Source organism: Aedes aegypti, chromosome 2, assembly GCF_002204515.2.
Source record: "Aedes aegypti strain LVP_AGWG chromosome 2, AaegL5.0 Primary Assembly, whole genome shotgun sequence".
NCBI classification, from domain to species: Eukaryota; Metazoa; Arthropoda; class Insecta; order Diptera; family Culicidae; genus Aedes; species Aedes aegypti.
Window position 1 is genome coordinate 224,079,553 of NC_035108.1, and position 12,634 is coordinate 224,092,186.

Here is a 12,634-nt window from a genome sequence, read left to right on the forward strand (position 1 = left end):
CACTAAGCCAATGGTCGTTACTTCCCGTTACAACACTAATATGTACATTAATTGCGCTTCTTGAATTTAGGCGGTTAAATGAAGTTCAATAGTGCTTAGTACCTCCACTATTGGTACATCTACCCTATATAAAAGTTATACATAACTTATACAAATTTGCAACTACATTTCAAATCAGTTCTGTGAGATTTAAGGATCTATTACTACAAGTCTTGATTATAATTGAATTTTTATGTACTCATGATATTTATTCGTAAACCCCTTTCGAGTTGATATTTTCCTCGGCTGCCCAATGAAAACAGTGTCTTTGTACGTGCCACACGATAGATAGATGTAAAAAGGGAAAATTGGCAAAACTAGCTCACAGTAAATAAGTGTTGAAGTGCTCATAGAACACTAAGCTGAAAATTGGATGATGTAGGGACGTAACGTCATAAAAAGGAAAAAAATGAAAAGATTCAAAGCTCCTCGTTAAAATATTCTAATTATTTCAGATTGTAAAAATTCTGTGTGAAAATTTAAAGTACCTACTTCGACAATAATCATAACTTCGACCACTTTAAATTTGAACTTTTATTTACCATACGAACAGTAGAAACGCTTGTTTCTGGTTACCTTTTTGGTTGAATTATTTTGATTCTGTGATCCAATTCATTTTATTCACCTTCGTTCCATGGGTCCAAATTATAAAAGAGTACAGATTAATAGTGCCAAAATAATGAAAGAGGGTTCGCTGTGCTTACATCTCGATGAATGCATTCTTATGATTCTGCGAAAACGCTACTAAAACATCAAATACAGAATTGAAGCCGTTCATTTTTATTTATTTGTCATGATAGGGAGCATGATTCTTTCATAAAAATACTAAGTATCTTAGACGAGCCCAGAATATGCACATTCGCATACAAAACCTTCAAAAAAAATATATTTAAATTATTTTTGTTAACATCATGATTCACATTTTCATTAAATATCGATTTACCGTTTTGATTCATATTCCGAACACTTAAGGCCACCAGTGACTTCAAATGCATCTCATGGGCATAAATTAGATATTTCTTGTGAAATTAGGGGGAGATCCCCCAGTACCGGACACTTAAGCCAGTAAATTCATAATTCTAAAAATATTAATTTTATGGGCTCGTGTTACCCATTTATGATAAATATTATCATTTTTATAGTGTACAAAAATAAATTTGAAAATATAAATATGAATTTTGACATTGTGTTTTGATGATGTATTTTAGTACCAAATTGATCGATCTTGAAAGGTGGCACCCAATACCGGACACGATCTGGAAATGCCTCGAATTCTGTAAATTTGAACATCATTGAATGTGTACACTATAGAAATAGTTTATAATTACCAATTCAATGCAATTGCAACATTTACAAAAATAATTTAAGTTTTTCTTAGTTTGCAAGGTGCCTATTAAAAACCTCTTTCATATATGATGAAAAATAGCACATTTTACGATGTTGTTATGAATGTTCATTCTTCTTAATTTTATTGCATGTTTGATACCATGGTCGACGGAACCCATGAAAAATGAAAGTATTTTGAGACACTGATGCAATAATTACAAAGATATCATATAACAAATCAAGCTGTCCGAAACTGAGGGACAGGAGGTGCTTAACCAAAATTGTAATTTGTCCATATTTACTTCAATTATGGTACAAAATACATTCATACTATTAAATTAGGATTATGTTCGATCATGCTTGCGGGATCCAAAGTATTTTTTCATATTCAAAATAATTACTAAATAGGCTCAAAATTAAGAAGATACATCAATTTTTTAAAGATTTTCAAACTTTTCTACTTTTTTAAAAAGGGATGCATATTTCAAGGACGTGTTATTCTACGCAAACATTAGTCTACATAATAGCTTTCTTTTCTACTAATACACCATCTTGATTGGACCATGATTTCTCAATGTTTCAACTTTGTCCGGTATTGGGTGCTGTCCGGCACTGGGGGATCTCCCCCTACAATTTCTTTGCAAAGTCTGACTATTAGCTGGTGGGTGTGCCGATAAAAATGTTTATTTAAACTTGTTTAGTATTGTTTTCATATAAAAGTGTGGAACAACATTTTGATTCAAATGCCGAACACTGTGTTCATTCTGTCTCATATTCCGAACATCTTGATTCAAATTCCGAACAGCACGGATAAATCATATTCAAATGAATAATTTTGCAAGTAAATTTATCTGAGCTAGTTTTACTGACCCCGAACTAGAGAATCATCACTACTCCCGATGACTAAAATAAATTTCAATATTGCAATTGAGTGTTATTTCTTGGTAATTTGATGACATATTTCAGCGAAATGTTTCATCCAAATCGCCATACAAAAAGCGAGTGTTCGGAATATGAGTCTTTTCGGAATTTGAGACAAAACGGTAAGTAATTCCATGCATCTCGGAAGTAAATACGCGTTTCCTAAAAAGACGAATTCCATCCAGAATGAGTTGAAAAAAAAAAAAAAAATCGTGCTCGATAGTCTTCGATTTGGATTAAATTTTGCTCATGTTTTTGGTATGATAGAATAAGTGTTTTCCATAGAATAAATGATCATTTTGACTTAAGAATAACTTTTGAAAATGGCCTATTAATTTTTTTTTTCATGCAACTTATTTGAAAAGTTCTACCTCCGAAACTGAAAAAAAAAAAAAATTAAAATGTTCTATGAAGAAGTTGTAGTGAACCGTCTAAACGTCTAAGAAAAAAATATACCATAAAATGGGGTGTTAAGGGATGAAAAAAAATGTCAACTCGAATTTCAAGCAACTTCTAGTATGTCAATAATTGAACAAAGGGCAGCCCTATCATTCTCTCGTCGTGTATATCAAAAGCCAAATACATTTATGAGGATCCTATGACAGATTTCTGAGATAATCATGAAAATGTGTGATTTTTGGCGGAAACGCAAAATGGGGTGTTAAGGAATTTGAGTTTCATAAATAAAACCCTATTTTGCCAACAGCAAAACATAAACTTTTTGGTCAATAACTTGGACGCTTTCAACCTTAATCAGATTATGCTTCAATATTATTAAACTTAGAACTGAAACCTGCAAACGCAAATCGTTTTATTTTAACTGCTAAATCTTGCATAGTTATTGATCCTTCTGGGAACAATCAATACATAGTAGAATTGTCTTGAAATAATTTTTATACTTATGCAACAGGATCATAACCCATATACCTGTTTTTCCAACCATATTTATTTCTGATAATGGATAGTTCTCGTAATAATTGAGTTTAATGTTCTTAATAACTTTGGCTGTAGAACAGCTTCCCGAAGAAAAACTATGCTCAACTAATCAGAAATCTAACGCACACTCTATAGCATAATGCGCTCAGTGTTCGACGACATAAATTGAATGAGTTTAGCAACTTCGAAAAAGTAGAAAAGATAATCCCTTAACACCCCTCTTATTTTCAAAATGAGACTTTTTCCATAAAAATTATCAGAAGTCGAAATATAGATTAAATTTCCAAAAGTTTTTGTCTGCGTTATGTTCTCAATTAAATATACTTATCTTCTAAGTTACTCTCATATTTTTCTTAATATTGTTTTAAAGTTTTGTAATTGAATGTATTTAGCCTACAAAATTCGAACAAAAATGTTTGGAAACGTTTTTAATATCAAGACTTTACAATACTTTATTTTAAAAGACATCACCTATCACATATTGCAGCTCACAATACTCCGAACAAATGAAGCATATCGACTTTTTTGTGACTTGTCAAACTTGATGGAGAAGTTCAATCCTTTAAAACCCCACGAGTCCTTAACACCCCATTTTACGGTACACTGAAAAAATATTTTATTTATTTTCATAAAAAAATCAATAATAACACTTAAATTTTGGGTTACAAAGAAACCACATTTTAAATATTTTTAAATTTTCACCATAGAATCTTGATAGTCAACAGATGTTTGGGACAAAGTTACATGATGGAGGAGTAGCCATTTCTGAAATATATCGAGTTTAATGCAAAAAATATTATTAAAGTTTTCGAATAGGCCATTTTCATTAGTTATTCGCGATTCTCCATCAAGGAAAACTAGTCGAGTCTAGTACATGACACTGAAGACGGCCTTACAGTTGAGGTCGAAATACGCGTATCTGTCAAAAGATACAAACTATAGTGGAATTAAATGGTATAGTACTAAACCCGATTTTTCATCTACTTTTAGTATTCTGTTTTTCATAATCGTAAAGCATATATTGTACGGTATTGTAAGCATTTTGAATTGCCTATAATTTAAATGCAGATTTTATTACGAGAAAACGCAGAAAATACTTTACACTACAAGTGATTGTTGTATTTGTGCTTTACAGTATTGTATTTCTTCAACGCGACTCACCTGTGATGATGAATCCTCTCGAGATCCATTTGATTGCGAACCTCGTAAATTGAAGCACTGCTGTAATTTTAACATATCATCAAAGTGTGCCCCACTGCATAAACTCATTTCATTACTGCATACGAACATCGAGAGAGAAGTTGGCACAGGATGGAACCAGACGGGTTAATTTGTGCCCTTGTTGAATTTCGAAGGGGTGAATGGTGCGTTAAGCAATAGCTCCGCAACTCAAAAGGATGCTGATGTAGGTAACTTGAACTGTATGTTCAGAGGATGATAGAAGTTGGGTGGACGAAATTATGCGCGTAACTGAACTGCAACATCACCACAGGGCGCAAAGTAGTAGTGTGACGATGCCAAGAAGATTGAGCGTTTCATTTATGTGCATATAACGGCACAAGTGCACTTTTTCACAGCTGTTGTTTAAAGAGATATACTTGATTGAATGATGATTTCATTTGCTGAGGATATGATTGTATGCAAATGAGATTAAAGCCGTATGGAATGGATGTTGTAAACTGTGGAATTTGGGATCCAGATAAGTTTATTTGGATAAAATTAATAGTGTCAATCAAATACATCTGAAGGACGTTCACTAATGTGAATAATTGAAATTGGATCAAAATTGACAGACATATATGAGCAAATGTGATATTTTTTAGCAATAAACATAATGCACAATATGGATTCAACTTCATGTTTGACGTACAATCTGCTTATCAGAATATATTGAAGCCATTTATAAATATAACCTAAGTGATCACCCAGCTTTGTTACGTCGAATAAATCAACGACGGTGAGTCATTCTTCGTCTTAGTGGACATCTCATTCTACGTATTTCAGCTTGATTACCGTAATCCGGAATAACTTTGATAAATTTGTTTATTTTTCAATAGGGTAATATACTGCTTCGGCACCATTCGACTATTATCGGCAACCAAATTTCAAACGCAACTTGATTGCATTGTTAGTCAGCAGTTTCAGGCAAAATATTTGGTTTGAGACGCATACATACAGATCAGGGCGATTCAAAATTTTAAAAAAGTTTGAAATTCCAATCTCCGTTATGTTCTATACCATCCTTACCATAAAAGTAGTGTTCTGTGAAATTTTCAGCTTTTTCGGTGGTGATTTAAAGGTGGCCCAAAAACAACGTAAAAACAATAGAAATTACTATGATCGACATTCAGATGGCATTTGTAGGGTTTTCTCTAAATAGTTTTTTTATTTTTTATTTTTGAGTTGAGTTCATGTGGCCATTTTATTATGATGTACCATGATAATTATATCCTTATCGAACAAAATCCTGGGAATTTTGAGTGTTCAAATAATTGTTTACGAATCGTAGGAAACTAATGGTTAGGTAACTAAGCGATATAGGAATTTTGCTCCATATGATATTCCGATATATCGATATTCAAAACAATATATCGGTGATATCGATACTTTGATTCGATAATCGATTCTCAATATTGGAACGTCTTTACGCAGCATTCCTCATACTGCCGGCCACAAACACACAAGAGTCGCCGAAACGAATTATTCACCTAAAATAGTTTTTTTATACATTCATACTTGTGACATACCTAGAAGCATAAAACAGTTAGCATCAAACGGTCAATCACAGACATAACCGTAATTACAATTATCAGTTTTGTTTCCCAACGGAGGATCCGCGGACTTCCGACCATGTGAAAAGCTCGCTGAATTCAGCACATTACAGCGAGCCATTTGTCAGTGGTTACCAAGGTTGAGAAACAGTGATGTAAAACAAAGTACCGCGAACATTTACACTCAATGCTAAACATACTGGTTTCCGCCTTATGGAAACTCTAATTTGAACAAAGCCGATACGCGCGCCATAAGTAACCATGTAGTACACTACTTAATATTGAAATTGAGCGCTATTTTGCTATACGACGAAATAAATTCGATAAACCTCGCCTATTGTTGAACAGCCCGTGTATTCCTTATGGCGTGTACAACAATTGGCGAGCATTTTGACCGTTCAACAATTGACGAATTACCCTAATCGAGTAATCCATAATCATGGAAATCAAAGTTTCGAAAAGTTGAAAATTCACGCATACTTTCTAGCGTTACGTCTCCACTGTGACAGAGTATTCTTATGAGTACTTCCACAGTTATTTACTTAAAGCTTTCTTTGCCTATTGACCATTTGTGTACGTGTATATCGTGTGACAGGTACGAAGTTCTGTTTGCCCTGGTAAGTCATTTAGATTTCCAACCCGATAAGATCCTCGATCATTGGGAATCAAACCCACGACCCTCAGCATGGTCTTGCTGAACAGCTGAACAAGTTCTATCGCCTTAATCGAAGATATATGTAATCTGAATTATGCTGTTTGATTTTCTTGTTGATTCAGAAGAGACTAATCATATATTGCATAACTTTTTTGAACCGTGTTTTTAATTAGTTTTTTATCAGAAATGCAATCAAATTTGTTTGAAAACACAAAACTGGTTTGTATTTGATCGAGTTTGATCAAAATGTGTACGAAGAGTGGATAAATATATTTTAAATGAACTTAGTAGAAAAATATCGTCTAAATAAATATAATGAATTGAGTTATTCAAATAGCACTAACTTGAAAACCAGCAGATTTATGCAAAAAATTTGAACATTTTTTTATAAAATCTAAGAATGCATGTACACTATTCGAACAGGCGGCGACATGACGGGACAAAAGTTGTTTTTCATGTTAAAAATATACAAATTTGCTTAAGTACAACACTAAATAGTGCTAAAATTTCAGCTAAATATTTTTCCATCCTTATGCTCGATAAAAGTATTGAACTACACTCGAATCTTTAAATCTCGATGTTCTACATTTCGATATCTCTCCCTATGTAGATGATTTTTTTGTCCATTCGTTCTGCATATATTTTCACTCTGCATATATTTTCGATATCTCCGTATCTCGATGTGATTCTCTCCGTATGTCAATATGCCCATTATCAAAGATTTTAGTGATTCAAAACAATTTACAAACACGAACTGACATCTGTTTGTTTTTAATTTTCTTGGTAACGGAGTGATTTTGAATCTAGTTTTCATTAAAAATGTGTTCTTTGTCTCGATCTCTCCCTATCTCGATGGTCCCTTCGATTTCGAGACGTTGAGAGTCAACTGTATAAGCTTTCAGATAGTGCATAAGATTAGGGAGATTCCAAATATGTGAATTTTGTACCTTATATTATCACGTTTGTCAATCTTTTGACTTCAGCCAAACTTTTATGCCGTCAAATAAAAGTTAAAGAAATTCAAATTTAAGTTCATTTTCAATCAAGGATAAAATATCAGGTATATTTAAAACAATAAATCAAATCATTTTTGGTAGTTATTGCCACCTCTTTATATGGTGCCTATTCATGCAAATTTGGCTGAACACAAAATGCAACACATTTACAAAGATTGCAAAGCGTAGTAGAAAGCGTAGAATGCGGGTTCTATTAAAAAAAACATATGTCTCAAGTGAGTTAGCGCGTTTTAGGGGTTGCTGAATCTGATGCCACGCTCAGAAATTTTAGAGCACATCATAATTTTGAGTTACAGGTCACTAAATGTGTACAAAATACTGGTTTTATTAACGTTCACATGAAATTCAAATTAGGATTCATCTTTTTCAAGCATGTAGAACTGGGCTTTTGATTTAAATTTCAAGATGAAATCTCGTTGAAATCGGTTTTTCAACATATGCAGGAATTCTTCGTGTCTTTGGCGCTGTCCACAAAAAACGTACGGCACAGGCAAAAAAATTTGATAAAAATGTAACGAAGGGAGAAGGAGTCGAAAATTGTTAATTTTACCGTTACGTTATTATTGAACGCTACCTTTCATGTGATAAGATACGGTTCTTAATTAAAACATCGAAAAATAACTTGAGCATTGAAGTATAATGAACCTTATTGATAAGTATTCCTTTGAATATAAATTTAAATTCTGTGTCAAATTAAGCAAATGAAATCTTGTAAACTTACATACTTGACTGAAATCGTTAAATAATCTATTCTCAGCAGGCGATATCTAAAAAACTTGTCGTGCTATGATATATTTGAAAACAGCAATAGATTCAACAATCCGCAAACTGATTTTGGACATTTTTTTCAATACAGTACGATGGTATGATGTGAGATGATATCTTATGTGATAGCTTATTTGAAGAAAAATATAAAATGTACATTTTTTTTTGTATCACATGAATATTGTAAATTATAAAATAAATCAATGTTTCGAACATTTTAAAAAATACAAAAATGTTGCAGAAGTCATAAAAACTTTCCTTATTTCCTTTCCTTGTTTCGTGTTATGATCCAAGATTTAAGCATAACGTAAAATCGTATTGATTTCCGAACCACAAAAACACATAAAATTCTAAGGTACAGTCGCCCAACACAGTTATGGATAGCACACAGATATGGAACAGAGTTGGATTAAACAGGGAAAATCTCATCAAATAGACTTTCAATCACGCAGAACACATATTACCTACGTGAATCATACGTATATACAGCATCACAATGAATTAAAATATTCTTAAGCATTTTTTTTTTATCCGTAGCAAATACAATGAGGCAATTAAAAAACCATACCTCACTTGCGAATCAAAATTAACCCTCTAATATCCTACCCCGCTTTTAGACGAGGTACACTTTGGCATTTTGTGTATTTTTCGTATCTCGGAAATCAAAACGATTTTATTTTTGGCTAAAACTTTGGCTTATAACACGCATATAAGAAACGTTTGTTATGGCTTTTAAAACTTTTCTGTATATATGAAAAAAAAAAATGTTTGAAAAATTGTATTTTTCATAACCTACAAATGCCTGAGGTTCATTTAATGCAATGGCAGTGCCTATCACAGAAGAAGAGCCTGGTGATATTAAAATAATTTGACATTTGTTTTTTCGTTAGTAACATGGAAAATAAAATATGTTCCAGAAAAAACGTAAAATATTGATAATTTCAAAAGTACTGTAAAATCTTAAGTTTTTATTGCTGCTAAAATTCAGTAACCAGAAGAGGCTTCAAAAAAAAATGAAAAAGGATAGGGATGTTCAAATATAAAAAAAATAAAAATCAAAATTCATAAATTTGCGAATAAAAATAGAAAAAAAACGTGTTTAGAACGATTTTAGATAAAGAAAAATGATATTTAGATCGAAAGTAAAAATTTGGGTATAACGACGATTCCGAAAAAACGCCAAAACGTATGCTTTCACAAACACACCATTCACTTATATCGTAGATAAATTTCTGTTATAGTGTTTTGATCCATAATATGAGTCGATTTGATCCATAATGAGGAGCATCCATTTCCACCGATCCAGAACTGTGGGATGGACATCGTTTGAAATTTCTATAAAAATCAACACTTTTCGATAAATAATGGAAAATTTTGAGGTGTATTCCGGAAAACAACTATATTTTGTAGAGCCATAGAAATAATTTTGTTTTGTACTTTTATCATAGTTTATTCCGAAAAATGACCCTCAACTGACCCACTCGCGATCCTGCTATGAAAATTATATGGCAGGATTTGCAGAAAGAAATAAAGAAACGTTTCGCACAATTAAGAAACAAAAAAAAAATGAAAATAAGATTTCTCAATTGGACCCTGACTCTAAGTTACCCCTTTGGAAATTATCAAAAATTTTGAAAAAAACCTCAGAAGCATTGAAAGAGGAAAACAAATTATTACTAACTAATTGCGAAAAAAGCTCAAAAACTTGCTATGCAGTTTGAAAGTGCGCACAATTTTAATTTAGGACTTACTAGTCCAATTGAAAATCAAGTTACTCAGGACTTTGACTTTCTTAATCAAGAGAACGTTTTCGAACATTCCTGAGAGACTGATTTAGAAGAAGTGAGAACGATTATTTAAAAAAAATCAAAAATATGAAAGCTCCTGTCGATGATGGAATTTTCTACATCCTCATCAAAAAACTTCCAGATAGTAGCTTATCATTCTTAATTGATATATTTAACAAATGTTTTCAATTAGCATATTTTCCTGACAAATGTAAAAATGCTAAGGTTGTTTCAATTTTAAAACCAGACAAAAATCCTGCAGAAGCTTCTAGCTATCGTCCAATCAGTTTGGTTTCCTCCATCAGTAAACTTTTTGAAAAGGTTATTTTGAACAGAATGATGGCCCACATCAACGAAAATTCAATTTTTGCCAATGAATAGTTCGGATTCCGCCATGGACTTTCGACCACTCATCAACTTTTACGTGTAACAAATAATCCGTTCCAACAAATCTGAAGGCTATTCTACTGATCTTGCTCTTCTAGACATAGAAAAAGCATTCGACAGTGTTTGGCATGAAGGTCTTGATTGTAAAATTAAAAAACTTTAATTTTCCAACATACATTGTTAGAAAAATTCAAAGTTATCTGTCAAATCGTACACTTCAGGTTAATTATCAGAACTCCAGATCTGAAAGACTTCCTGTAAGAGCTGGTGTTCCCCAAGGCAGCATTTTGGGACCAATATTATGTAATATTTTAACATCTGACTTACCTGAGTTACCTCAGGGATGTAAAAAATCCTTGTTTGCGGATGACACAGGCCTCTCCGCCAAAGGACGAAGCCTGCATGTCATCTGTAGTCGATTGCAAAAAAGTTTGGATATGTTTTCTTCATACTTGCAAAAATAGAAGATTTCTCCTAATGCTTCCAAAACTCAACTAATGATATTCCCACATAAACCAAAAGCTCTTTATTTGAAACTTTCAAGTAGACATGTTGTCACGATGAGAGGGGTTCTAATAAATTGGTCAAATGAAGTTAAGTATCTAGGGCTAATGCTAGATAAGAATTTAACTTTCAAAAATCACATTGAGGGCATTCAAGCCAAATGTGACAAATATGTAAAATGTCTCTATCCCCTTATTAATTGAAAATCAGAACTTTGTCTTAAGAACAAGCTTTTGATATTCAAACAAATTTTCAGGCCAGCCATGTTGTATGCTGTACCTATATGGACTAGCTGTTGTAATACCAGGAAGAAAGCTCTGTAGAGAATTAAAAACAACATGAAAATGATTCTGAAGCTTCCTCCCTGGTTTAGTACCAATGAGTTACTTAGAATATCCAATGTTGAAACATTGGAACAAATGTCAAATAAAGTAATTAATAGTTTTAGGCAAAAATCGTTACAATCTTCTATTGTCACGATTAATGAGTTATATGTTTAGGTTAAGTTAGGTTAAGTATATTCAAAGCGTTTTTTTTCTCTTATAAGCAGGTGAAATCAACTCCCCTGTAAACAATCTGAACTGCTACGGCAAATGAAATGTAATATGTTATTAACAAAATGTTAATAAAATCTTAGATTTGATTTACCAAGTTAGGATGATAGTGTTGTATAATAACACAGAACACCAAGATATAAGAAATGAATGTAATGTTTTGAATGATACTAATAAAGAAATTAAAAAAAAAAACTCTCAGCTGATCCATAACTGTGGGAGTGTGGGGAGACTGTACACCCCGTCTAAAGGCGGGGTTGTGTAATATGGCTTAGTGACATTTGAACTCACGAACATTTGCATACGCTCGTCACATAGTTTGTTTTTGTTTTCTCTCGAGAATCTTGCACACACTTTCCAGACTCTTCAAAATGCAGATGGAAATATTACCCAATTTGAAAAATTTACACCCAGATTCTGGGGTTTTTTTCGAGGCAGAGTTCATATTGTTTTCCTCTGAGTTTCACAAACACATCTACACTAGGGCACTTATACGATTGATGGTGATAATCACTATAGACGGTTCTGATAGTTCAAGGTTATGTTTGAAGTACGAACGGAATAAAGTTAATAACTTTCAAAAACACATGTATTATTTTGACACAGCAATGACCTAATTTTACCATAAAGTCACGTTGCTCTTACGTAGGTCTCAACCATTCTGTCAGTTTGTGATAATAACATTTGCATGTCACCGCATTCCAAGCAAGTTCTGGATATAATATCCAAATAAACGCTAGTGATTGCTGATTTTAAACCCACAATTTAAACCAATAAACGTAAACATTTTGAATCTCCTTCTCATTTATGAGTCATTATTTTCACCATTTTTATTGTTGTTTTCACTCAAAAGTTTCTTTAAGATTTTACATCAATTAAATATCGTGCAACTGTTATGCATATTCTACTGCCTTAGCTATAATGTAAAACACCATGTTGCCACGTTATAGGAACGAGAGACAATACGCAATTA